This window comes from Pongo abelii, chromosome 11 (assembly GCF_028885655.2).
Source record: "Pongo abelii isolate AG06213 chromosome 11, NHGRI_mPonAbe1-v2.0_pri, whole genome shotgun sequence".
Lineage (NCBI taxonomy): Eukaryota > Metazoa > Chordata > Mammalia > Primates > Hominidae > Pongo > Pongo abelii.
Window position 1 is genome coordinate 50,727,868 of NC_071996.2, and position 26,691 is coordinate 50,754,558.

The following is a 26,691-nucleotide window of genomic DNA, read 5'->3' on the forward strand; positions in this document are numbered from 1 at the left end:
GCCCTCAAGTCTCCATAGTGAGTGGCCTCACTTTGCCCTCAAGTCCTTTAAGTTTCTCACCTAGGAATTTTCATCATCTCTGACTATGTTTTCCACATTTCTTCTCAAAGTATCATTTATTTCTGTATAAATAAGCAAGAAAATGGAGCAGAGTTTGATGAATCTCAATGAACTCATCTCTTATTTTCACATGAGCTTCAGAACACATCATGCCTCCAGATTAACAACAGCACAACACGCAGTCAACACTGGCCCCTGAGCAGAAGGCCATCCAAGCACTGTACTGCCTCCCTCACCCCTAAGAGCAGGGACAAATGTCCTAGTACCTGCCAACACCTAAAAGTCTTTCTTTCGTTCCTACAAACAATGATCACCAAACATTTTGGTCACATACTCTATACAAAAATAAATAAATAAATTTATTGTCTATCCTCAATAAAAATATATTTTAAAGATACTAGTGTTAATCTATATAAATATTACTAAAGCTTTTTTATTTTTATAGAAAACAGTTAAGTACTGATATTTCCTCCCCACATCAGCAGATTGTCTTGTGCATAACTATACCTGCTGTGTAATTCCCAGAGGCTGTATAATTTCCAGGGTTCAGATTGTTTTCTCCTTCCCTTTTTTCTCTGTATCAGTTCTTCTACTCACCAACATCTCAACACTGATTTGAGTCCCTCTCTCCCTTCAGAATCCTTTATTTCCTGGCTGTTTATTCTCAGCGACTCCTTCCATTCTGCCTAAAAACTCTTTAAAATCTTTCACAAACTAACAAACTTTAGTCCTTAGGACAAGCCAGGGTTCTCAAGTGAAATTTCAAATCTCTATGAGGCTTCCCAATACCTTCATGCCAGAAGGTAAACAAATTACTTGCCTATCCCCATCAAATTCTAGCCTTTGGACTCTAATCTCATTGACATTTTTGATTACCCTGGGCCAGTTGTTTGCAAGATGTCACTTTAGTTTGGATACTTCTGAAATTTTTCATTGTTAAATTTAGGTTAAATATTCTTTGCAAAAATATTACATTGGTGATGGTATGCCTTCTCAAGGTATGATATCATGTAAAAGGAAATTTTTAACACAGTAGACTACTATGGCTTGATGGGAGGTCTAATTTGAGTTTTTAATTCTCCATGTTTTAATTTTATAGTAATGAAGTAATTTCTTAGTGGTTTGGTACTCAAGATAGACTTAATATCGATACGTAGTGTTTTATCCAATTCATTGGCTATCATTTTGGAACAACAAAAAAATTTCCCTTTTAAGTTGATGAGTTTCTAATGATTGGGGGAGTTGATAAAATCAAGTTTCTGCCTTTTGAAGCTAAAAGCCAGGTGGTAATAATATCTACCTCATAGGGTTGAAGTGAGGATTACTTGAGATGTTAGCAGACAAAATATAACTGCCAGTAATATGCTCCTTGAAGGGGCTCTATTAATATAATTAACCCCACTCAGATATTTATTTTAAACCATGCATACACACAAACACACACATATATATAGCATTTATTGTTGAAACTGATACTTTAAGTGCTTTGTGAATGTTAATCCTTATAACACCTCTATTAGTTAGATACTGCTATTATCCTCATTTATAGATAGGAAGCTGTGGCCCAGAGAAGATAAGTAACTTTCCTAAGGTCTAAGCAAGTGAGTGGTAATATTTCCTGCTATTTTTCTGTGAGACCCCACTTGAAAGTAAGTGGCCTGTATAGCTACAATCTGTATTTGAGGATGATTTTCATTCAGCTTCTCCTCCTAGATAGTTGCTTTCCCCTGTCATCCTCCTCCCACCCCAATACTCTTTTACCAAATAATGATGGGTGTTTATTGAATGGCAATACCACAATCCATATAGGTGTGTGATACTGTGTGTGTTTTGCATGTGTGTGCATACATCAGGCTGCTTAAATGAGTTGTTTTTCTTACTTCTTTGTTGCTTTCTCCATTTTAATGTAAGTTTTTTTGTTCTTGTTCTCCTTTAGAGATTTTTAAGCATTAGAATTAGGCAGACCCAGATTTAAGCTGAACGTTTCTAAGACAGTGTTCTCATCTACAAAATGGTAATACTAACACCTATATCATGAGATTGAGTGAGGATTAAATTAGGTGATATTGCCAATTATAAAGGCTATATAGAGATATTTTGTATATATTTTATACTACATTTAGATGAGTTGTTGGGGATTTTTTGGTATTTTCCATTTTAACTTTAAAGGTTTGGAGTTTATTTTTGTTTTTAATGGTGATGGTGATAAGACTGGCAAACTTCTTTTAATTGGGCTATAATAGAAAGAGTAGGTTTGAAGTTAGACTATTTAATATTAAATCCCAAAGCCACAATTACCTCATTTTAAAGCGGGAATGTTAATGACTACCTTGTATCATTATAGTGATCACCATTATATCTCCAGTGCTTCCCGCAGTACCTGGCACAGAGCAATAAATATTGTTGAATAAATATCAAATAAAAAGATGTTAAGAGGATTAAATGAGATATAAAGGATCTAGCGTTGTGTCTGGTAGATAGTAGATATACAAAATTATACTACTATTTTTATCAATAATTTTTAATTTATTAAATATGTTTCTTCTGATTGTATTATTAAACATATGAAAATAAAGTATATAACATTTGCTTTAATTATTTCTGGTAGTTAATCATAGTATTTCTGAAGGATGAAGATACTAATACCTTGATTCTCTCTAGTTCTTTGGCAAAGACTCATTGATGTTTGGAAGTGAAAAAATGCCAACAATACTATTAATGATTTTGAAAACAAGCCTTTAAATAAATGTGTGGACTCATGTTATTTCTGTTCCAGAGAGAAGAGGTACTCCCTTATAGGGACTCGTAAAGACATAGAGCATCTGGAAATCAACTGCCTCCATTACGCTGCTGAGTCACACACAACGCTTGTTATGTTTTCATCACTTCTCTCCAGAAGGTAGGCATCATGGTTTCTCTTCATAGATTCTTCATACAATTGTAGTTTTTGTCTGCAGACTTAGTTTTTATTAAATGTGGAAAGTGTCTGACATCTATAGATTAAAATGCTGTATTTCTCCAAAGTTAGGATGCTTAAACACATTGCCTCTAAAAATTATTTCTATTGGAAAATGAATACATGTTTACTATTATTTTTTAAAAAAAGGTAATACAGAAAAATATAGTTATCCTACCACCTTCAGGTAACTATTCTTCATATTTTGTTATATCTCCCTGAATTTATTTTTATATGTGTATATTATGTATAATATGTGGATTTATATAGTTACAACAATTATGACTAGACACCGTAGGGCTTAAATGGTCTTTCCCTTCCCCGCTTATTTTACTTAGTGGTTTATTTCAGCCTTTTTTTTTAAAATGTATTTTTTTTTCTCCTCAACTTTTATTTTAGATTCAGGGGGTACATGTGCAGATTTGCCAACTGGGTATACTGCGTGATGCTGAAGTTTGTGGTATAAATGATCTCCTCACGCAGGTACTGAGCATAGTGCCTAGCAGTCAGTTTTTCAACCCTTGCTCCCCCTTCCAGCCTTTCCCCTCTAGTAGTCCCTGTTGTCTGTTGTTGCTATCTTTATGGCCATGAATACCTGATGTTTAGCTCCCACTTATATGTGAGAACATGCAATATTTGGTTTTCTGTTCCTGTGTTAATTATCTTAGAATAATGGCATCCAGCTACATCATGTTGCTGCAGAGAACATGAGTTCATTCCTTTTTTATGGCTGCATGATATTCCATGGTGTATATGTACCACATTTTCTTTATCCAATCCACCATTGATGGGCACCTACGTAGATTCTGTGACTTTACTATTAAGAATAGTGTCTAATATTGTGAATGCATATGTCTTTTTGGTAGAACAATTTGTTTGCTTTTGGATATGTACCAAGTAATGTGATTACTGGGTTGAATGGTAATTCTATTTTAAGTTCTTTAAGAAATCTCCAAACTGCTTTCCACAGTGGCTGAACTAATTTATATTCCCACCAACAGTATATAAGCGTTCCCTTTTCTCCACAGCCTCACCAACATCTGTTGTTTTTTTGACTTTTTAATAATAGCCATTCTGAGATGGTATGAGAAGGTATCTAATTATGGTTTTGATTTGCATTTCTCTGATGATTAGTGATAATGAGCACTTTTTCTTATGTTTATTGGCCTCTTGTATATCTTCTTTTGAAAAGTGTCTGTTCATGTCTTTTGCCCAATTTTTAATGGGGCTGTTAGTTTTTTGCTTGTTCAATTGTTTAAGTTCCTTATAGATTCTGGATATAAGACAATTGTTGGTTGCATAGTTTGCAAATATTTTCACCCATTCTGTGGATTGTCTATTTACTCTGTTGATAATTTCTGTGGATTGTCTATTTATTCTGTTGATAATTTCTTTCACCATGCAGAAGCTATTTAGTTTAATTAGGTCCCAATTGCCAATTTTTGTTTTTGTTGCAATTGCTTTTGAGAACTTAGTCATAAATTCTTTCCTAAGGCCCATGTCCAGGACGGTGTTTACTGGGTTTTCTTCTACCATTCTTATAGTTTGAATTCTTACATTGAAATCTTTAATCCATTTTTAGTTAATTTTTGTATGTAGTGAAAGGTAGTGGTCCAATTTCATTCTTCTGCATGTGGCTACCAAGCTATTCCATCACCATTTATTGAATAGGGAGTCCTTTCCCCATTGCTTAATTTTGTCAACTTTGTCAAAGATTAGATGGCTGTAGGTGTGTGGCTTTATTTCTGGGTTCTTTATTCTGTTCCATTGGTCTATGCATCTGTTTTTATACCAGTACCATGCTCTTTTGGTTACAGAAGCATTATAGTATAGTTTGAAGTTGGGTAACGTGATGCTTCAGCTTTGTTCTTTTTGCTTCAGATTCACATTGGCTCTTCAGGCTCTTTTTTGGTTCCATATGAATTTTAGAATAGTTTTTTTCCAATTCTGTGAAAAATGACATTGGTAGTTTGATAGCAATAGCATTTAATCTGTAGATTGCTTTGGGCAGTATGGCCCTTTAAAAAATATTGATTCTTCCAATCCATGAGCATATAATGTTTTTTCATTTGTTTGTGTCGTCTGATTCCTAGCAGTGTTTTGTAGTTCTCCTTGTAGACAGACATCTTTCACCTCCTTAGTTAGATGTATTCCCAGGTTTGTGAATGTGTGTGTGACTATTGTAAATGGGATTATGTTCTTCATTTGGCTTTCAGCTTGAACATTATTGGTGTACAGAAATGCTACTGATTTTTGTATACTGAAACTTTGCTGAAGTCATTCATCACTTCCAGGAGCCTTTTGGTGGAGTCTTTAGTGTTTTCAAGGTATAGAATCATATCATCCTATTGCAGCAATTTTTATGCCAGTAAATATCATCCACCTTAAATTCCAATTAAAGGTTATAACATGAATCATGTAACCACCTTCCTTTTATTAAATATATGGAAACATGACTTAAGTGATACGTATTCATATCTGATGATTTTTAAAGAGAATCTCTAAAAGTAAGTGTTATAGAACCTTAGCACCTAAACATTTTCTCTGATGGAAGGGTTCCATGACATATAACATAAGGAAAGACTTATTCACCATCTTAGAGATATATGTCCTAGTGTATAGTATTACCGTATACCAAGGTTGTAGAAATCAAACTTATTTAACCATGGAATGCATTCTTAAGATAACGTATGTCTTCAAGATGTTGATAATGAGGGAGGCAGTTTGGAGTTGTATTAGTGAGGGTTCTCTTAGAGGGATAGAACTAATAGGATATATATATATGTGTGTGTGTGTGTGTGTGTGTGATATATATGTGTGTGTGTGTGTGATATATATATGTGTATGTGTGTGTATATGTGTGTGTGTGTATATATATGTGTGTGTGTATATATATGTGTGTGTATATGTACATATGTGTGTGTATATATATGTGTGTGTATATATATGTGTGTATATATACACACACACACACACATATATTTGTTTCTGTCGTCTGTGATTCCTAGCAGTGTTTTGTATATATATACACACATATATACGTATATATGTATATACGTCTATACATATATATACGTATATACATATGTATATACATATATAAATGTGTGAGTGTATATATATTTTATATATATATATATATATATATATATGGAAGTTTATTAAGCATTAACTTACAGGATCACAAGGTCCCACAGTAGGCTGTCTGCAAACTGAGGAGCAAGGAGAGCCAGTTTGAGTCCCAAAACTGAAGAACTTGGAGTCCAATGTTCGAGGGCAGGAAGCATCCAGCACAGGAGAAAGATGTAGGCTGGGAGGCTAGGCCTGTTTCTCCTTTTCACATTTTTCTGCCTGCTTTACATTTGCCGGAAGCTGATTAGATTTTGCACATCCAGATTAAGGGTGGATGTGCCTTCCCCAGCCCACTGACTCAAATGTTAATCTCTTTTGGCAGCACCCACATAGACACACCCAGGATTAATACTTTGTATTCTTCAATCCAATCAAGTTGATACTCAGTATTAACCATCACAGGAGGCAAGGGGTATATGGGAGTCTCTGTACTTTCCACTCCATTTTGCTATGAAACTAAAACTGCTCTGAAAAATAAACTCTATTTAAAAAGAAGAAGAAGAAGAAGAGGAAGAGGAAGAAGAAATGGAAAAACTTTAAAAAGGGAAATTTTTTAAATGACATTTTATAAATTTACATTTAAAATTAAGTTTGGACTTACACAAACACAAATAACATCTGTCAACATCCCACTACACACTTTTGAAAATGCTAGATTATGATATATTCTTAAAAATGGAATCGGTAGATCAAATAGTGAATAAATTGAAAGATTATACCAATTTACATTTCTACCAACAGTGTTTGAAAGAATGAGAATGTCACTTTCTCTATAGTTTTGTCAACATTTGACATTAACTTTGTTTTTTATAAAACCTGATACAAGAAAAGTATATGACATTTTAATTTTCATTTGTGTGATTACTACTGAACATGAGTATCTTTTTATATTTTTATTTGAATTTTAAGTTCTTTTATGAATGTCCCATTCATGAGCCATGACAAATTTTTCTTGTGGAGGGGTCTTTGAATTTTTTCTAGACTGATAAGAATCATAATCATATTAATAATATTAAATCTGTAAATCATATATATCACAATTATGTCTTCTTTTTTATTTTTAATATTTTGTGTGCTTTATTTTTGTTATATAAAGTTATCATTTTTATGAGCTTAAATCTATCATCTTTTTCATGGCTTTTGGGTTTTGATGTTTCTTTGTACCTTGGCTTTATTTTTTTAAAAAAACTATTTATTATAGAAAGTCAGAAACAGAGGAGTTGACAGGATAATAAAATGAACCCCCATGTACCTCAAATCTGTCTTCATTAATTGAGAATTCATGGACAATCTTGTTTCATTTATACCTCCTGTATTATTCTGAAGCAAATCCCAGGCATTATATGATTTTCTCTGTTACTATTTCAGTGTATATACTAACTTTAGATGGAATTTGGCCTAACCCATGTTTTACATCTGCCATAGTTTGGCTGAAATCACTGACTTCCACTACAATATACTTATGTTATATCAAACATCGGCATTAAGCCTGGGCAACATAGACCCTGCCTCTGAAAAGAAAAATTAACTGGGCATGGTGATGGGTGCCTATAATTCTAGCTATTCAGAGGCTGAAGTGGGCAAATGGCTTGAGCCGAGGAGTTTTGAGGCTATAGTGAGCCATGACTGCACCGTTGCACTCCAGTCTAGGCAATAGAGTGAGATCTTGTCTTTAAAAAAGCAAATCAGCATTGGCTAAGATTATTGTTATTTAATTTACTATTTTAAAATGGTCTCTATAAGAATTTAATTATTTTAATATGGCATGCCTCACCAGCCTCCCTCATGCCATCCTCTCCTGCACTCCCTGCTCTAGCCTTTTAATTCCCTGAGCAAGTAAGCCCTTAGAAACTTCTCTATATGCTATTCTCTCTATCCAAAATGTTCTTGCCCCAAACTTCCCCACCTCCAGTGCCAACTTATCCAAAAGGCACAGTAAGCACAGTGCCTAGGGTTCACAAAATTTTAAGGGGTCCACAAAAATGTTTAAATTTATTTTAAAATAAGAAAACAAAGGACTTCTAGGTAAAAGAAAACATTTCAGTATACAGTATTAACTAACATATTTATCTTTTTACCATGTAAGTTGCAAAATATGATTTTTAGTTTTATTTTTTATGTTGGAAGGGGCCCATGATGGCAGAAGTACCTAGGGCCCATAAAAATGATAATGCAGCTCTTGCCTACCCTACCCCCCAATGCCACTTTTACTAGTAGAATCGTACTCATCCCTCAAGTTTCAATGAAAATGCCCCTTCTTCAGGGAAGCTTTGTCTGATTCTTCCAGATTATGTGAAATCCCCTGATATATGCAAGCCCATCACCTTGTACTATGGAAATAAAGTAAGTAATTGTATAATTCTGTATTTAATGAAATCAGGAACTGAGTCTACCTTGTTTAACACTATATCCCCAGCACAAAGCACAATGCCTTGTATGGAGTGATATTAGACCCTGAAGGACCGATCATCTTTCACTGTGACTCTCTCATGCCCTTGTATCCGGTGGTTGTTCCTCCCCATACCTTTTTGCACACAACTTTAGCCCGTACCTGTTCCTCTCCTTCCCTCTTGATAAAATCTAGATTGCCCAAACAGTGGCAACAAATCAGCAAAGACAATTCCTCCCTCTTGCAAAAACTATCCCTGGTTAACTCTTCCTCAACCTAGTCAGACTTTGGTTGATCCTCCTATACATTTCAACTCACTTTAAATTAGAATACACCTTTGAAGCCTTCTCATGTTCAGTATTTTCAAATAAAGGTTTATATGCCCTGGCTAATTTTGTTCCACAGTGGCCATTCAGTGAAGTCATACAGAATAAATTGCTGCTACATAAATTATAGGCTTGGTGTCTTGGAATAATTAAGAAATTTTTTGAGAGTAGTCTTGCAAATCTAAACATACTAAGTAATAGCTAACATGACAGTGAGAAATAATTCTAATAAGAATTTCAGTGTAAGTAGATTCAATTGTTTTTATTTGTGTTAACAGAAGGGGTTGCTGGTATAGACATTCCAACATTGTGAGCAATATCCATATGGCTCTGTTGTGGGTTTTTTGTTCGTGCATTCGAACTTGGGTTTTACGTTTTGGGGAGACTTTAGAAGTCACCAGAAAGTTGTCCAGTTTTCCTATCTTGCTCACAGTTCAGAACTGGTTTGCTTTCAATGTACATAACAGCCCCTGGAATAATGTTTGACAAATAGTAGGGCTTCAGTAATTATTTGCTGAATTAACAGAGCTAATATCATTTCAAACTAGTCAGGCTCAACTAGAAACAGGAGGACGGAGGGGTAGCTTAAAAAACATCCAAGCCCTATATTATTGCTTTGATTTATTTTGTTATTATATTTAATTTATTCTAAAAATGAAATAGAAATCGTGAGATTTTATGTTTTATCAAGGAAAATAGAAGAATAGATTTGAAAGGGTAAAAAAAAGTCTCAGTAGTTAAAAAGCACTATGCTAAATTCTAGGTTTCTGTAAGTGGGGTACATTTTAGTCCAATTTTCTGATCCTAGATTTACCAATGCTATTTAATCTCATTGAGTCTCTAATTGACTCAGTTTCTCATTTGTAAAATGGGGATAATGGATAATGATGGAGTTATGAATTAATATATGAGTCAGAATAGCGTTGGTATACAGTAAGCCCTATTTAAAGCCTATTCTCCTTCATATCATCAGATCGTTACTACTGCACTGATATTTTTATTGCTATCATCATCATCATTACTCTATAAATTGAGTGAGATAAGTAAATGTTTTGGTTTGTTAAATTCCCCCGTTTACTATTTATTATGTAAATATGTTTTTAAAAAGTGGGTGTCATTCTCACAACTTAAGTCACAACGTGTTAATGACGGAGAAGAAAACAGCATTAATATGACAGCAGGAAACTGAGGTTCTGGTAAATAAAAATACATAATTAGCCATGAATTCAAGACTTCAGGGCTTTCAAAATAGCCACACTAACCAGTTCATAATTTTGCATGTTTAGATGTGTCTAAAAGAATATTTTTGGCAATATACAATAAGTCAGAATTCTCTGAAATACAAATTTGCCATGAAAATCTAATAAAAATGAGAGAGAAAATTTGTTCTCTTAAATCTTATCTTACTTCCCTTTAATACACACCTAACATAGTAGAACACAATTTCAGTAGTGATTTTGGGGTTACAATGTTCACATGTAATTCCTTCTGCAGGTAAATAAAAATATAAACCCAGAACAGTAAAAATAACATAAGGTAACAGTAAAAGCCTACCAAGGCTTTTGTTTAGGTAAACATTTATCTTAACACTGGAGCTTCAGAATCCTGAGAAGACCCTTGGGATAAAGTGACAGACACAGGTTTGATTCTTCCTGGTATTTCAAACAATGCCCCCACAACCTAAGGACAATTTTTTGAGGATAAATGACTGGCTAGGAGCACCAATGTCCTCAGGCCTTGCTTGGGGCCTATAATCTCACCTAATCGTTATTCACTATCCCCCAGAAAAGCCTCAAGCTAAAATTGTGATTGCTATTTAGAACTAAACTTGCAAATTCATTTTTGAACATCCGTTCCTCTGCCCTCATGACTTCATTTTTTGTTTAATTCGTGTGCACCATTACATAGCAGCTGCACTAAGCATTAAAACCTACAGCAACAGTCAGTGTGTTCTGAGTGCTGGCCTTCTTTACTCATTTATAAAAAGATATTCTGATAACACAAATGCCTGAGGATTACATTACATAATTCATGCAACTGGATATCTAGTCATTAGAGGGGATGGGAAATGCAGTGATAGTGGGCAATAGGTCAGTAAACTCAGAATTTTGTAATACAGTTTTTATAAGCCAGCTTTCACTTGAAAAATCAAAATAATTTTTATAAGTACAAAAATAAGTTTAGAATGCAATGGTCTCTGAAAACCAGGGGATAAGCTAGAGTCAAATCAGGCTACAAATTTCATTAATGAGACTTTTCAGTTTTTCTTACGTGGGATGTAAAATATATTATTTCTTAGCATCTATCCTGCTAAAACTTCCCATTTTTGCTTTGTTTCTAGGATTGAGCATTGCAGTCCTTTCCCTGTTCTTCCAGTAACTGTCTGCTTCAGTTGATAGTGAGACACAATTTCTTACTGATTATCATATTTAAGTCTCTTTTATCTCTTTTTATATGCAATGCTATTCTTTTTCTAGTTGAGGCTGACTTTGTTTTTGTTTCTTTCCTCATTGAATAAGAACCACAACTGACAATATTGTGAACTCTTTCTGCCATTAGTTATTATGCAGTATTTTCCAATTTCCTGTGATGAGCTATTACATTCACTATCAAACCTTAACAGAAGACCTCAAGGTATTGCTTTTAGTTTTTAATACCTTAAAAACTAATCAGATATTCATCACATATAATAACACATAAAATTTTGTATTCTATTTAATCCAAGGACTTTTTTTCATTTCAAATATACAATTTAATATTTTTTACAATTTGGGGTTGTGCACCCATCATCACAGTTAATTTCAGAGCATTTTCATCACTCCAGAAAGAAATCCTATAAACATTAGTATTCATTTTTTCCACAAATCCCCCAGTCCCAGGCAACCACTAATCTACTGCCTCTGTGGATTTGCCTGCTCTAGACATTTCAGATAAATGCGATCATAAGATATGTGGCCTTTTGTGACTGGCTTGATTTACCTAATATAATAATTTTAAGGTTCATCCATACTGTACAGGAATCAGTACATCATCTCTTTTTATTGCTAAATAATATTCCATTGTATGTACATACCACATTTTATTTATCCATTCATCAGCTGATGGACATTTGGGTTGTTTCCACTTTTTGGCTACTATAAGTAATGCTGCTGCACACACTTGTGTACAAATATTAGTGTATTTATATATTTTTATTTCTCTCTGAGTAGAACTGATGAGTCATCAATCTGGTAAGTTCTTAAGGAATAAGGTTGTAAGAATAGACAAAAGATAAATATTCCTGATGTCTGAAACCCTTTCAAGTAAAAGCACCTCGACCCTAATCCCACACTTGCTGCCAATGTGTGTTTTCCTTCTAAGTGAAGAGTGCCTCCCAAGGTTCTGCTATGTAAGAATTGGGGCGTTTATTGCTGCTTCCCTCTACCCTTCATGTCCTTCATGTCAGATAACAGATGATCCTGGCATTGAAGTCTAAAAGTATAATCTCTGACTCTTGGTTCTGCAACCTATGTGTTTAGTGTAGAGATCCTATCTGTCCTTTGTACCCTGTCTGGCTTCCTTTTGAGGTTGTCATTAGATACTGGCAGGTTTGGTATCCGCAGAAATGATAGGAGCTTGGGTAACTTTTGGAGTCAAACCCTAATGAGTGGGGCCTTAAAAAGATTTGTGTATCTTTGCTTGACTAGTTCTCAGTTTTCTTGCCTTACAAAGCAGAGGAGGCTCTGGACAAAGTAGCTTTGATATAAAAGTAGCTTGATAAAGCCATCTCCCTCTCCATGTATCTCTCCTCCTTTGCTTGAAGGCCTGAATTACCATCACCCCACCTCCTTGCCACCAATGGAGAACAATTCATATTTTTATAATATGTACCAGCTTTTTTTCCAAATTAAACTTTTTATCTTGAAATAATTATATATTCACATGCAGTTGCAGAAAATAATACAGACATATGGTGTACCCTTTACCCAATTTCCCCCAATGGTAGTATCTGTCAAATTATAGAACAATATAACAACCAAGTTACTGACATTGATACAGCCAAGATAAAGAACATTTCCATCACCACAAGGGTCCCTCATGTTGCTCTTTTATACCACACCCATTTCCCTTCCCTCACCACCTGTTTCTTAACTCCTCACAACTCATTAATCTATTCTCCATTCCTATAATGTCATTTGAAAAAATATTTTATGAATAGAATCACATGGTATATAAACTTTGGGGATTGACTGTTTTCACTCAGCATGATTTTCTGGAGATTCATGCAGGTTACTGAGTGTATCATATGAGTAGAATCACATGGTATATAAACTTTGGGGATTGACTGTTTTCACTCAGCGTGATTTTCTGGAGATTCATGCAGGTTACTGAGTGTATCAGTAGTTTGTTCCTTTTTATTGCTTAGTAGTGCAGGCTGAGTATACCTCTTATGGAATGCTTGGAACCAAAAGTGTTCCAGATTTCAGGTTTTTGGAAGTTTGGGAATATTTGCATTATCAAACCCCGCAGAAGACCCTAATAAGGTATTGCCTTCTTTTGAAATGATAACATAAATACTAATCAGATATTGATCACATATAATAACATGTAAAATTTTATATTCTATCTACCCAAGGATTTTTGAAAAATAAAAACTGTCATGTTTCTGGAGAAAGCATATGTAAAATTTTACTCAAAAGACTTGGGAAATTCCATGATAGTATTCACAATTTAGTACATTACCTCCTGAGGATAGAGAAATAAAATTTATATAGTGATGGAGAGAAGAGCTATAGTTTCCAATAAAATATTACTTTAGTAAAAAAGGACACTGAGGGTTTTTGTGTATGTTAAAGGCTCTGCTTTTAACATGAGAGATTAAAAAAACACTTTTGTGTCACAAGTATTTAGTATAATTAAATTTTTATAGAGGCCATATTTGGGATTCTGACCTTTATCCTAAGAGTGATGGAAAACCTCTGAAGGGTGTATATGTGAGCAGATGTGTGTGTTTAAATCAGATTAAAACATGCGCATGGTTAAAATAAATGGTCCTTTGGCCCAAATTTTCCCATGTAAGCCTCGCTTCTCTTTCCATTTTTCCTTTGATATGTATCTCTATTTTTTCAGGAAAAAGTAATTTGCTTCCACCTGAAAATTTTTGTTAATCATTTTTTAGACATCATATATTAACAACATGCACACAAACATATAAAGGAGGCATTATATACTCACTCACCCAACCCTACCTCCACCTTTCCTGTCTCTATCATTCAGCATTTAGTTTGTTGTTGTTGTTTTGAGACATGGTCTCACTCTATCACCCAGGTTGGAGTATAGTAGCATAATTGTGGCTCATTGCAACTTCCGCCTCCCAAGCTCAAGTGATCCTCCCACCTCAGCCTCCCAAGTACCTTAGACTACAGGTGTGTGCCAGCAGGTACAGCTAATTTTTGTATTTTTTGTAGAGCCAGGGTTTCACCATGTTGCCCAGGCTGGTCTCAAACTCCTAACCTCAAGTGATCTGCCCACCTCAGCCTCCCAGAATTCTGGGATTACAGGTGTGAGCCACCATGCCCATCCTCCATTTAGTTTTATCTCTATTTTTAGTTTCTCTGTTGTAACTATAATACCTTTCTTTTTTTGTCCCATTCACTATAGGTACTTCTTTGTGATTGCCCTCATCAGATGAGGATATTAGTACACCCACCTTCTCCTTCAACTCTTCTTCTTCCTGATTTCATTATCAGGTCTTTCATTTTTGCATTTCTAAAATTAATGCCAGTTACATCTTTAAAAATTTTTTTTTATTTTACTTTTAGTTCTGGAATACATGTGCAGAACATGCAGGTATGCTACATAGGTATACATGTGCCATGGTGGTTTGCTGCACCTATCAACCTGTCATCTAGGTTTTAAGCCCTGCGTGCATTAGGTATTTGTCCTAATGCTCTCCCTCCCCTTGCCCTCCACCCCCCACCAACAGGCCCCAGTGTGTGATGTTCCCTCCCTGTGTCCATGTGTTATTGTTCAGCTCACACTTATGAGTGAGAACATGTGGTGTTTGGTCTTCTGTTCTTGTGTTAGTTTGCTGAGAATGATGGCTTCCAGCTTCATCCATGTCCCTGCAAAGGACATGAACTCATCATTTTTTATGGCTGCATAGTATTCCAGGGTGTACATTTGCCACATTTTCTTTATCCAGTCTATCACTGATGGACATTTGGGTTGGTTCCAGGTTTTTTCTATTGCGAATAGTGCTGCAATAAACATACATGTACATGTGTCTTTATAGTAGAATGATTTATAATCCTTTGGGTATATACCTGGTAACGGGATTGCTGGGTCAAATAGCATTTCCAATTCTAGATCCTTGAGGAATCACCACACTGTCTTCCACAGTGGTTGAACTAATTTACACTCCCACCAACATGTAAAGCATTCCTATTTCTCCACAGCCTCACCAGCATCTGTTGTTTCCTGACTTTTTAATAATTGCCATTCTAACTCGTGTAAGATGGTATCTCATTGTGGTTTTGATTTGCATTTCTCTGTGAGCTTTTTTTCATGTTTGTTGGCTGCATAAATGTCTTCTTTTGAGAAGTGTCTGTTCATATTCTTTGCTCACTTTTTGATGTACTTTTTAATAATTGCCATTCTAACTGGTGTGAGATGGTATATCATTGTGGTTTTGATTTGCATTTCTCTAATGACCAATGATGACACGCATTTTTTCATATGTTTGTTGGCCGCATAAATGTCTTCTTTTGAGAAGTGTCTATTCATATCCTTTGCCCACTTTTTGATGGAGTTGTTTGGTTTTTTTCTTGTAAATTTGTTTAAGTTCCTTGTAGATGCTGGATATTAGATCTTTGTCAGATGGGTAGATTGCAAAAATTTTCTCCCATTCTATAGGTTGTCTGTTCATTCTGATGATAGTTTCTTTTGCTATGCAGAAGCTCTTTAGTTTAATTAGATCCCATTTGTCGATTTTGGCTTTTTTTTTTTTTGCCATTGCTTTTGGTGTTTTAGTCATGAAGTCTTTGTTCCTGCCTATGTCCTGAATGGTATTGCCCAGGTTTTCTTCTAGGGTTTTTATAGTTTTAGGTTTTACATTTAAGTCTTTAATTCATCTTGAGTTCATTTTTGTATAAGGTGTAAGGAAGGGGTCCAGTTTCTGTTTTCTGCATATGGCTAGCCAGTTTTCCCAACAGCATTATTAAATAGGGGATCCTTTCCCCATTGCTTGTTTTTGCCAGTTTTGTCAAAGATCAGATGGTTGTAGATGTGTGATATTATTTCTGAGGTCTCTGTTCTGTTCCATTGGTCTATATATCTGTTTTGGTACCAGTACCATGCTGTTTTCGTTACTGTAGCCTTGTAATTGTAATATAGTTTGAAGTCCAGTAGTGTGATGCCTCCAGCTTTGTTGTTTTTGCTAAGGATTGTCTTGGCTATACAGGCTCTTTTTACGTTTCATATGAAATTTAAAGTAGTTTTTTCTAATTCTGTGAAGAAAGTCAATGGTAGCTTGGTGGGAATAGCATTTGGATAGCATTGAATCTATAAAGTACTTTGCAATAGCACTGAATCTATAAAGTACTTTGGGCAGTATGGCCATTTTCACAATATTGATTCTTCCTATCTATGAGTATGGAATGTTTTTCCATTTGTTTGTGTCCTCTCTCACTTCCTTGAGCAGTGGTTTGTAGTTCTACTTGAAGAGGTCCTTAACATCCCTTGTAAGTTGTATTCCTAAGTATTTTATTCTCTTTGCAGCAATTGTGAATTAGAGTTCACTCATGATTTTGCTCTTTGCTTGTCTGTTATTATTATTTTACAACCATAATTAACCATGTACATTATTGTGTGAAAAGGGCTTTTGCATTTGGTGTTCCCTCTACCTGCAACATAAATTCACTGAGATGACCATTTAATCCCTCTTTTTCTTAAATTCTTGACGATAATGGCAGCTGATCAGTAGGGCCTCCCTTGCCATACTTATTTTAAATAGCAACTTCCCATGCCTGGAATTTTTGCTCTGGTTTCCTTATTTTTTTTCTTCATAGCTCACGTTGTTAATACAAATTATATATTTTATTTTTCTTAATTTTTAAAACTACTGTCACTCTCCTCCACTGGACTGTAAGCTTCAAGAACACAGAGAATCTGTTCTAACTAATTTAATTCATTTTTTAATTCATTACTTTCCCCATCATTACTGTATTCCTAGTAGCTAATACAATGCTATATAACCAGCTGACACTAAATAAGTATTAATTTAATTAGTGATTAATTACAGTGCCAAGTAGTCTTCTTTGGTTATATTTTCTTAAGCAATTTTTCTGTTTTCTTAGAATTTCTAATTCCCTTTTTTTTCTTGTATCATATTTCTTTATCATATTCCCAGTTCTTTCCAACTCTCCATTATATAAAACATTCTGGTGTATCTCTTTCCTTTTCTTCCCCCTTTTCCTTGGGAACTGCTCTTCCAGAGTCTTGACATCCTCTGGCTGCACAACTGTCATCCTGAGACTCCCCTTTCCTGATCTTCTGGATGGTGCTATGTCAACCCACATTTTTTCTCTTTTCTTTTCTTTTTTTTTTTTTTATTCTGCTGTGATGAAGCATATCCCTTAGCAACTCCTAAGAGCAAGTATATGGATAATCAATTTTTAAAATTTTTATGTTTGAATTTTTTCTTATTTTATTCTCACAAGTTATCCAGGTTCTAACATTAGAAGATGCAAGCCTAGGGGCAGAGCCTTACAGGTCTGGGGGAAGGGAGAGACGTAGTGAGTGTATGCATCCACATTAGAAAAGGAGAAAACACATTTAAAAGGTGCTATTTTTGGCCACCTGCTCTACATGAGACACTGTTTAAAACTGACATTTTGTACCACTTTTACTAACTGTTTTTTATAATAGTCTTAACAATTCATCAAGTTAAAAGTTATAGAAAAGGCACACCTTTAAAGACTGTGGTGAGGGGAAGCCAATTACTATCCATTTTAATTGCTTGCCATCTTAATTCTAGTTTATCTGGGACTCTAGATTACAAATCTTCCCTCGAACTTGGAAGGTGATGCTCCACTCTCTTCAAACATTCATTTTTGTCCTTTATAGGTCATCTGCTTTTTTCTTCTGGCTTTTAGGATTTACTCTTTTTTTTTTCTTGGTATTTTGCAATTCGTGATATGTCTAGGTGTAGGCCTTTTAAAATTCATGTTGTACTTCAATTTTAAGTGGGTACTCTCTTCTGAGGAGTTGTGTCCTTCATATCTAGAAAATTATCTTGCATTATTTTCTTATAATTCTCCCCCAACCCACCTTTTTTTTCTTGTTCTTTCCTTTTATAACTTTTATTATTCTATGATGGTCCACATGGGCTGACCATTTGAAGTCTCTTCTTTTGCATGATACTTTGTTTCATTTTTAATCTACCTACAGGGAAAGCTCTGAACTCAAAACAAGAATTCATGAGAGGGTTGAAATATAAAATTATGTTTTTATTTTCTAAAAGTCTTTCATATTCTCTGTGGTCTCTGTGCGTCATTGTTCATTATACAAATATTCAGTAAATCTCCCCATTTTCAGCCCTATTTCTCCCTGCTGTCCTCTTACCAGGCATCTCAGAGCCCCTGAACCTCCCTGTGGATCTACAGATCAATGGGTCCTGTCTACTCTAGGCTGAGGTTTCCTGTGCCCACTTCAGCAGTTCTAATCTGTTTTCCTGCTCACCTTAATATATTGAAATCTCACATCTGTTAATGGCCCATCCTCCACCTATTGTGGTGTTACTTATTTTTTATTTCTGTATTGTCATTTTACTGGGTCTTAAAAGAAGTAAAAACATGCGTGGTCTACCTGCTATCTTTAACTAGAAGTCATTGAAAGTTTGTAGGCAAAAAAATGGCCAGAGGAAATGCCATTTTACAAAGATCACTCCTGATAAAGTTTGAGTTATAGCACCATAAACTAGCAGATGAGGTTACTCTGCATGTAATTATGTGATGCTTATAACACAGCCCAAGATATAGGTAATAGGGCTACTTATTAAAATAATATAGGAGGGATATAATTAGTATATTCTTACATATAAAGAAATAAGTGGATTAACATTTAAAGGAATGCAACACCTAGGAACAAGTTAAATACAATACTTTCTCCTATTATAAAGCAAAATAGGCTGGGTGCAGTGGCTCACGCCTATAAGTGCTCACACAGCACTTTGGGAGACCGAGGCAAGTGGATCACTTGAGCTGTGAAGTTCCAGACCAGCCTGGGCAACAGGTGAAACCCCCACTAAAAATACAAAAAAAAAAAAAAATAGCTGGATGTGGTGGTACACGCTTGTGGTCTCAGCTACTTGGGAGGCTGAGGTGAGCGGATTGCTTGAGGTGGGGGTTGGGGATGGTGGATGAAGGCTGCAGTGAGCGGCATGCCACTGCACTCTAGCCTGGGTGACAAGAGTGAGACCCTGTCTTAAAAAAATTAAAAGACAAAATATAATCTATTCTCCAGGGCAAAATTGAAGTGACTCTTTTCAGAAATAATCTAATAATCTCTACCTACTCTACCAGTGCTTTCTATCACTTGATTTCAATGTTATTTTGCATAGAGTAGCAGTAAGTTAGCTTTATACCAGCCTTGGACTTCTAGAAATTTATAGTCTTTTGACTGGGTGTGGTGGCTCAAGCCTGTAATCCCAGCACTTTGGGAGGCTGAGGCATGTGGATCACCTGAGGTCAGGAGTTCAAGACCAGCCTGGGCAACAAGGTGAAACCCCGTCTCTACTAAAAATACGAAAATTAGCCAGGCTTGGTGGCACCCCCTGCGCCTGTAGTCCCAGCTATTCGGGAGGCAGAGGCATGAGAATCACTTGAACTTGGGAGGAGGAGGTTGCAGTGAGGCGTTATCACACCACTGCACTTCAGCCTTGATGACAGAGTAAGGCTCTGTCTCCAAAAAAAAAAAAAAAAAAAAATTGTAGTGTTTTATTTTCAGTTAACAGCAATAAGGATCAAAATGCTATTTCATTTCGTGGTAATGATGAATAAAATGAGATAAAACATATCGTGTTCATTTTTGCTCTTTCTTTGTACTATATACCCATTTTTAAACCACTTCTAGAATATCTCCATAACTATAGTAAATTCTCTAATATCAAAATCCTCCTACTGTATGAAAATTTTGGTGCTTTAAAAGGGCACTATTGCCAAATAATGGAGTGTCATATGTAAAAAGCATTTTTCTTGCCTTCCTAAGTCTTAAGAAAGGCTTTCCAGTCTTAAGCAGCTCCTTTGTGTACTTGATTGAAAGATCCTTGTAAGCTTTAGTGCCATTAAAAAAATACATTGTTTATAGCCAGTTCTATAGATCTTTTTGATAATAGGAATAAACTCTGTATCAAAGCACGATCTCTATGAATCCTAGTCATTTAAATGTGGTTTTTCAATGTTACCCATCTTAATTGTTGTGCTGACATATGTGACTGCTCTTTATGTATTGCTTTTCAAATAGATTAAGAAAAATTCGCTGAAAAAGTTGTTTTCATTTCTATTTCCCTTTAAAAGAAGTATACATATATAAAACTTATATGTGGTAGCAGTTTTATTATAGATTATTAAGGACTCTCATTTTGCTGAGAGACATATTTACTTCCTGTCCTTCACATAAAAACTTGGAAAAAGGGCAAGGAGAAATTTTAAATCCATAGCTGAATAAATTCAGTAGATTTCAAGGAAAATAATAAAATTATAGTAAAGATCATTTCAGGTTTCAAATATCTGTAACTGTATATTATTATGGCTGAAAGAAATTGCAAATGCAGTGTGCATTTTTCATAATCAAAATGTATTATAAACCCTTCGTGTCTCTTTCATATAAATAAAAAGGATTATAATTTCAAATATCATTATTGCCTTTATTATAAGTGGAAGCTATGGTTTCTGATTACCTCTAACTACTGCTGGATTTTTCCCTAAAGTGTATATGTTTTTTGGATTAACAACACATTTATTTTTAGTATATGTTCTTTTTACCTGCTCCTGACCATTCAGTGTGCACATACACACATCTCAGAGAACAGGAAAAACAAAAGACATTTTATTAAGTAAATAATACTCTCCAAAGGTTTTATTTGGTTTACAGAATAGATGAGTAGTTCCTTTTTAGGGTACTGTCTTCTATTTTATGTAGGAATTATTTTTGAAACCATGATATCCTAGGGTTTTTTAAAATATATTTTGCATGTTATGATTTTCTGGTGGCTACACAGAAATCTTCCTGCTTTTTTCCCCTATTCACAGTATTCAAAGTAGTCCATGTGACCTAGATATTGAAAATCTAGGTAGAGTGTGCTGCATTGCTGATATTTACTGTGAAACCTTAGAAACATTCTGGTACCACATGCTGGAATTACAGAGTGCACACTGTTTAATATTGCTGGTATTTTTGTGATAGTCTATATGATCATTTTTCTAAGCTGGCATTAAAATTGTTGAAAAATATTCAAAAACAAATAAAAAGTAATGTTTTTATATTTCAGTTAAAATGCACATATAATCAATGTTCATTTTAAAATTTTAGCTCAGACTAGGTAAGTTTTATTATGAGTTTTCCCACCATTATTTACCTTGTATTTAGAATTATCATAATCTGCCAACTATAGAAATCTTCCCTCCCCTCCCCTCCTCTCCTTCCATGTTTTTATTGAGAAGAAAAATAAGAAAAAAAGTGCTGGGTTGGGGCCAGGCGTGGTGGCTCAAGCCTGTAATGCCAACACTTTGAGAGGCTGAGGCAGCCAGATCACAAGGTCAGGGGTTCGAAACCAGCCAGCCTGGCCAACACTGTGAAACCCAATCTCTACTGAAAATACAAAAATTAGCGGGGTGAGGTGGCACGTGCCTGTAATCCTAGCTGCTGGGGAGGCTGAGGGAGGAGAATCTCTTGAACCCGGCGGGTGAAAGTTGCAGTGAACCAAGATCGCACAACTGCACTCCAGCCTGGGTGACAGAGCGAGACTCTGTCTCAAAAACACAAACAAAACAAAAAGTGTTGGATTTACAGATTTCTTTTCAGTACCTAGTCTTCTGAACATCAGTTGGGACACTGACCCCCCTGTTTTATTAGTATTTCCAAACAGAAATCTGTTGCAGAGCCATTTTTAAAAGGTAGGATATATGTTGAATGACTGGCTTAACAATTTGTCCAATATTAACTAATGTAGCCTTTTGCAACATTGCCCAGGATCTAGGCTATGAAACAAGAAGGGCTCACATTATCTATATAGTCAGAGAAATAGGAACTTAACAATAGTTATTTTTAAAGACACGTTGCCAATCCCATAGTTTGGACAATAATCACTAGATGTTAATAAGAGCATCAAAATGGTGGTGGCTGCCAAGATAGCCGAATAAGACCAGCTCCGGTCTGCAGCTCCTAGCGAGATCAACGCAGAAGGCAGGTAATTTCTGTATTTCTAACTGAGGTACCCAGCTCATCTCATTGGAACTAGTTAGACAGTGGGTGCAGCCCTCCCCACCCGGGAAGCACAAGGGGTTGGGGAACTCCCTCCCCTAGCCAAGGGAAGACAGGAGAGACTGTGCCATGCCGAAGGGTGCACTCCGGCCCAGATACTATGCTTTTCCCATGGTCTTTGCAACCGCAGATCAGGAGATTCCCTCAGGTGCCTACACCACCAGGGCCCTGGGTTTCAAGCACAAAACTAGGTGGCCATTTGGGCAGACAATGAGCTAGCTGCCGGAGTTTTTTTCATACCCCAGTGGCGCCTGGAATGCCAGCAAGACAGAACCATTCACTCCCCTGGAAAGGGGGCTGAAGCCAGGGAGCCAAGTCGTCTAGCTCAGCGGATCCCAGCCCCACAGAGCGCAGCAAGCTAAGATCCACTGGCTTGAAATTCTCACGGCCAGCACAGCAGCCTGAAGTGAACTTGAGATGGTGGAGCTTGGTGGGGGGAGGGCCATCCACCATTACTGAGGCTTGAGTAGGCGGTTTTCCCCTCACGGTGTAAACAAAGCCATCAGGAAGTTTGAACTGGGCAGAGATCACTGCAGCTCAGCAAAGCTGCTGTAGCCAGACTGCCTCTCTAGATCCCTCCTCTCTTTGCAGGGCATCTAAAAGAAAGGCAGCAGCCCCAGTCAGGGATTTATACATAAAACTCCCATCTCCCTGGGGCAGAGCACCAGGGGAAAGGGGCAGCTGTGTGCCCAGCTTCAGCCAACTTAAACTTTCCTGCCTACTGGCTCTGAAGAGAGCAGCGGATCTCCCAGCACAATGCTCGAGCTCCGCTAACGGACAGACTACCTCTTCAAGTGGGTCCCTGACCCCTGTGTCTCCTGACTGGGAGACACTTCCCAGCAGGGGTCGACAGAAACCTCATACAGGAGAACTCCAGCTGGCATCTAGCTGGTGCTAATCTGGGACAAAGATTCCAGAGGAAGGAATAGGCAGCAGTCTTTGCTGTTCTTCAGCCTCTGCTGGTGATACCCAGGCAAACAGGGTCTGGAGTGGACCTCCAGCAAACTCCAGCAGACCTGCAGCAAAGGGGCCTGACTCTTACAAGGAAAACTAACAAACAGAAAGGAATAGCATCAACATCAATAAAAAGGAAATCCGTTCAGAGACCCCATCTGAAGGTCACCAACACAAAGACCAAAGGTAGATAAATCAATGAAGATGAGGAAAAACCAGTGCAAAAAGGCCGAAAATTCCAAAACCCAGAATGCCTCTTCTCCTCCAAATGATCACAACTCCTTGCCAGCAAGGGAACAAAACTGGACAGAGAATGAGTTTAACGAATTGACAGAAGTAGGCTTCAGAAAGTGGGTAATAACAAACTCCTCCAAGCTAAAGGAGCATGTTCTAACCCAATGAAAGGAAGCTAAGAACCTTTTTTTGTTGTTTTTTTGAGACAGAGTCTCACTCTGTCGCCCAGGCTGGAGTGCAGTGGCGCAATCTCGGCTCACTGCCAGCTCCGCCTCCCGGGTTCACACCATTCTCCTGCCTCAGCCTCCCGAGGAGCTGGGCCTACAGGCGCCCGCCACCACACCCAGCTAATTTTTTTGTATTTTTAGTAGAGACGGGGTTTCACCATGTTAGCCAGGATGGTCTCGATCTCCTGACCTCGTGATCCGCCTGCCTCAGCCTCCCAAACTGCTGGGATTACAGACGTGAGCCACCACACCCAGCCGCTAAGAACCTTGAAAAAAGGTTAGACAAATTGCTAACTAGAATAACCAGTTAAGAAAAGACCTGTTCTGTAGCCTCTCCTGGTGATACCTAGGCAAACAGGGTCTGGAGTGGACCTCCATACCTGATGGAACTGAAAAACACAGCATGAGAACTTCATGAAACATACACAAGTATCAATAGCTGAATCAATCAAGCGGAAAAAAGGATATCAGAGATTGAAGATCAACTTAATGAAATAAAGTGTGAAGACTAGATTAGAGGAAAAAGAATGAAAAGGAACAAACAAACCCTCCAAGAAATATGGGACTATGTGAAAAGACCAAACCTATGTTTGATTGGTGTACCTGAAAGTGACGGGGAGAATGGAACTAAGTTGGAAAACACTCTTCAGGATATTATTCAGGAGAACTTCCCCAACCTAGCAAGACAGGCCAACATTCAAATTCAGGAAATACAGAGAACGCCACAAAGATACTCCTCAAGAAGAGCAACCCAAGACACATAATTGACAGATTTGCCAAGGTTGAAATGAAGGAAAAAATATTAAGGGCAGCAGAGAGAAAGATCAGGTTACCCACAAAGGGAATCCCATCAGGCTAACAGCGGATATCTCGGTAGAAACCCCACAAGCTAGAAGAGAGTGAGGGCCAATGTTCAAAATTGTTAAAGAAAAGAATTTTCAACCCAGAATTTCATATCCAGCCAAACTAAGCTTCATAAGCGAAGGATAAATAAAATCCTTTACAGACAAGCAAATGCTGAGAGATTTTGTCACCACCAGGCCTACCTTACAAGAGCTCCTGAAGGAAGCCCTAAATATGGAAAAGAAAAACTGGTACCAGCCACTGCAAAAACATACCAAATTGTAAAGACCATTGACATTATGAATAAACTGCATCAACAAATGGGCAAAATAACCAGCTAGCATCATAATGACAGGATCAAATTCACACATAACAGTATTAACCTTTAATGTAAATGGGTTAAATGCCCCAATTAGACACAGGCTGGCAAATCGGATAAAGTGTCAAGACCCATTAGTGTGCTGTATTCAGGAGACCCATCTCACGTGCAAAGACACACATAGGCTCAAAATAAAGGGATGGAGGAATATTTACCAAGCAAATGGAAAGCAATAAAAAGCAGGGGTTGCAATCCTAGTCTCTGGTCAAAGAGAGTTTAAACCAATAAAGATCAAAAAAGACAAAGAAGGGCTTTACGTAATGGTAAAGGGATCAATGCAACAAGAAGAGCTAACTATCCTAAATATATATGCATCCAATAGGGGAGCACCCAGATTCATAAAGCAAGTTCTTAGAGACCCACAAAGAGACTTAAACTGCCACACAATAATAGTGAGAGACTTTAACACCCAATTGTCAATATTAGGTCAACAAGACAGAAAATTAACAAGGATATTCAGGACGTGAACTCAGATCTGGACCAAGCAGACCTAATAGACATCTACAGAACTCTCCACCCCAAATCAACAGAATATACATTCTTCTCAGCACCACATAGCACTTATTCTAAAATTGACCACATAATTGAAAGTAAACCACTCCTCAGCAAATGCAAAAGAGCAGAAATCTTAACAAACAAGTCTCTCAGACCACAGTGCAATCAAATTAGAACTCAGGATTACGAAACTCACTCAAAATCACACAAATACATGAAAACTGAACAACCTGTTCCTGAATAACTACTGGATTAATAACAAAATTAACACAGAAATAAATAAGTTCTTTGAAATCAATGAGAACAAAGACACAACATACTAGAATCTCTGGGACACAGCCAAAGCAGTCTTAGAGGAAAATTTATAGCACCAAATGCCCACAGGAGAAGGCAGGAAAGATCTAAAACCGACACCCTAACATCACAATTAAAAGGACTAGAGAAGCAAGAGCAAACAAATTCAAAAGCTAGCAGAAGACAAGAAATAAACAAGATCAGAGCAGAACTGAAGGAGATAAACCCTTCAAAAAATTAAGGAATTGAGGAGCTGATTTTTTTAAAAGATTAACAAAATATAGAGACCACTAGCCAGACCAATAAAAAAGAAAAAAGAGAAGAATCAAATAGACACAATAAAAAATGATAAAGGGTATATCACCACTGATCCCACCAAAATACAAACTGCCATCAGATAGTACTATAAACCCCTCTATGCAAATAAACTAGAAAATATAGAGGAAATGGATAAATTCCTAGACACATGCACCCTCCCATGACTAAGCTAGGAAGAAGTCGAATTGCTGAATAGACCAATAACAAGTTCTGAAGTTGAGACAGTAATTAATACTCTACCAGAAAAAAAGCCCCAGACCAGACGGATGCCCAGCTGAATTCTACTGGAAGTAGAGCTGGTACCATTCCTTCTGAAACTATTCCAAACAAAAGAAAAAGAGGGACTCCTCCGTAACTCATTTTATGAGGCCAGCATCATCCTGATATCAAAAGCTAGCAGAGACACAACAGAAATACTAAATCTCAGGCCAATATTCTTGATGAATATCAATGTAAAAATCCTCAATAAAATGCTAGCAGACAGAATCCAGCAGTACATCAGAAAGCTCATCCACCATGATCAAGTTGACTTCACACCTGGGATGCAAGCCTGGTTCAATATA

The 26,691-nt window shown here is 36.6% G+C and overlaps 1 protein-coding gene and 1 pseudogene across 23 annotated transcripts in view; one reads left to right on the top strand and one right to left on the bottom strand.

The window, feature by feature from the left end:
* Nucleotides 1-26,691, top strand: part of MBD5 (methyl-CpG binding domain protein 5) — a 475,596-nt gene that overhangs the window by 307,569 nt on the left and 141,336 nt on the right. For all 23 annotated transcript variants that reach the window (XM_063712773.1, XM_054549347.2, XM_063712788.1 and 20 more), the window contains one exon: nt 2,837-2,959. The gene's annotated coding sequence lies outside the window, so the exon portion shown is untranslated. The remainder of the gene's footprint in view (nt 1-2,836; nt 2,960-26,691) is intronic.
* LOC103889956 (ubiquitin carboxyl-terminal hydrolase 12-like) overlaps nt 1-26,691 on the bottom strand; it is a 98,569-nt pseudogene that overhangs the window by 37,439 nt on the left and 34,439 nt on the right.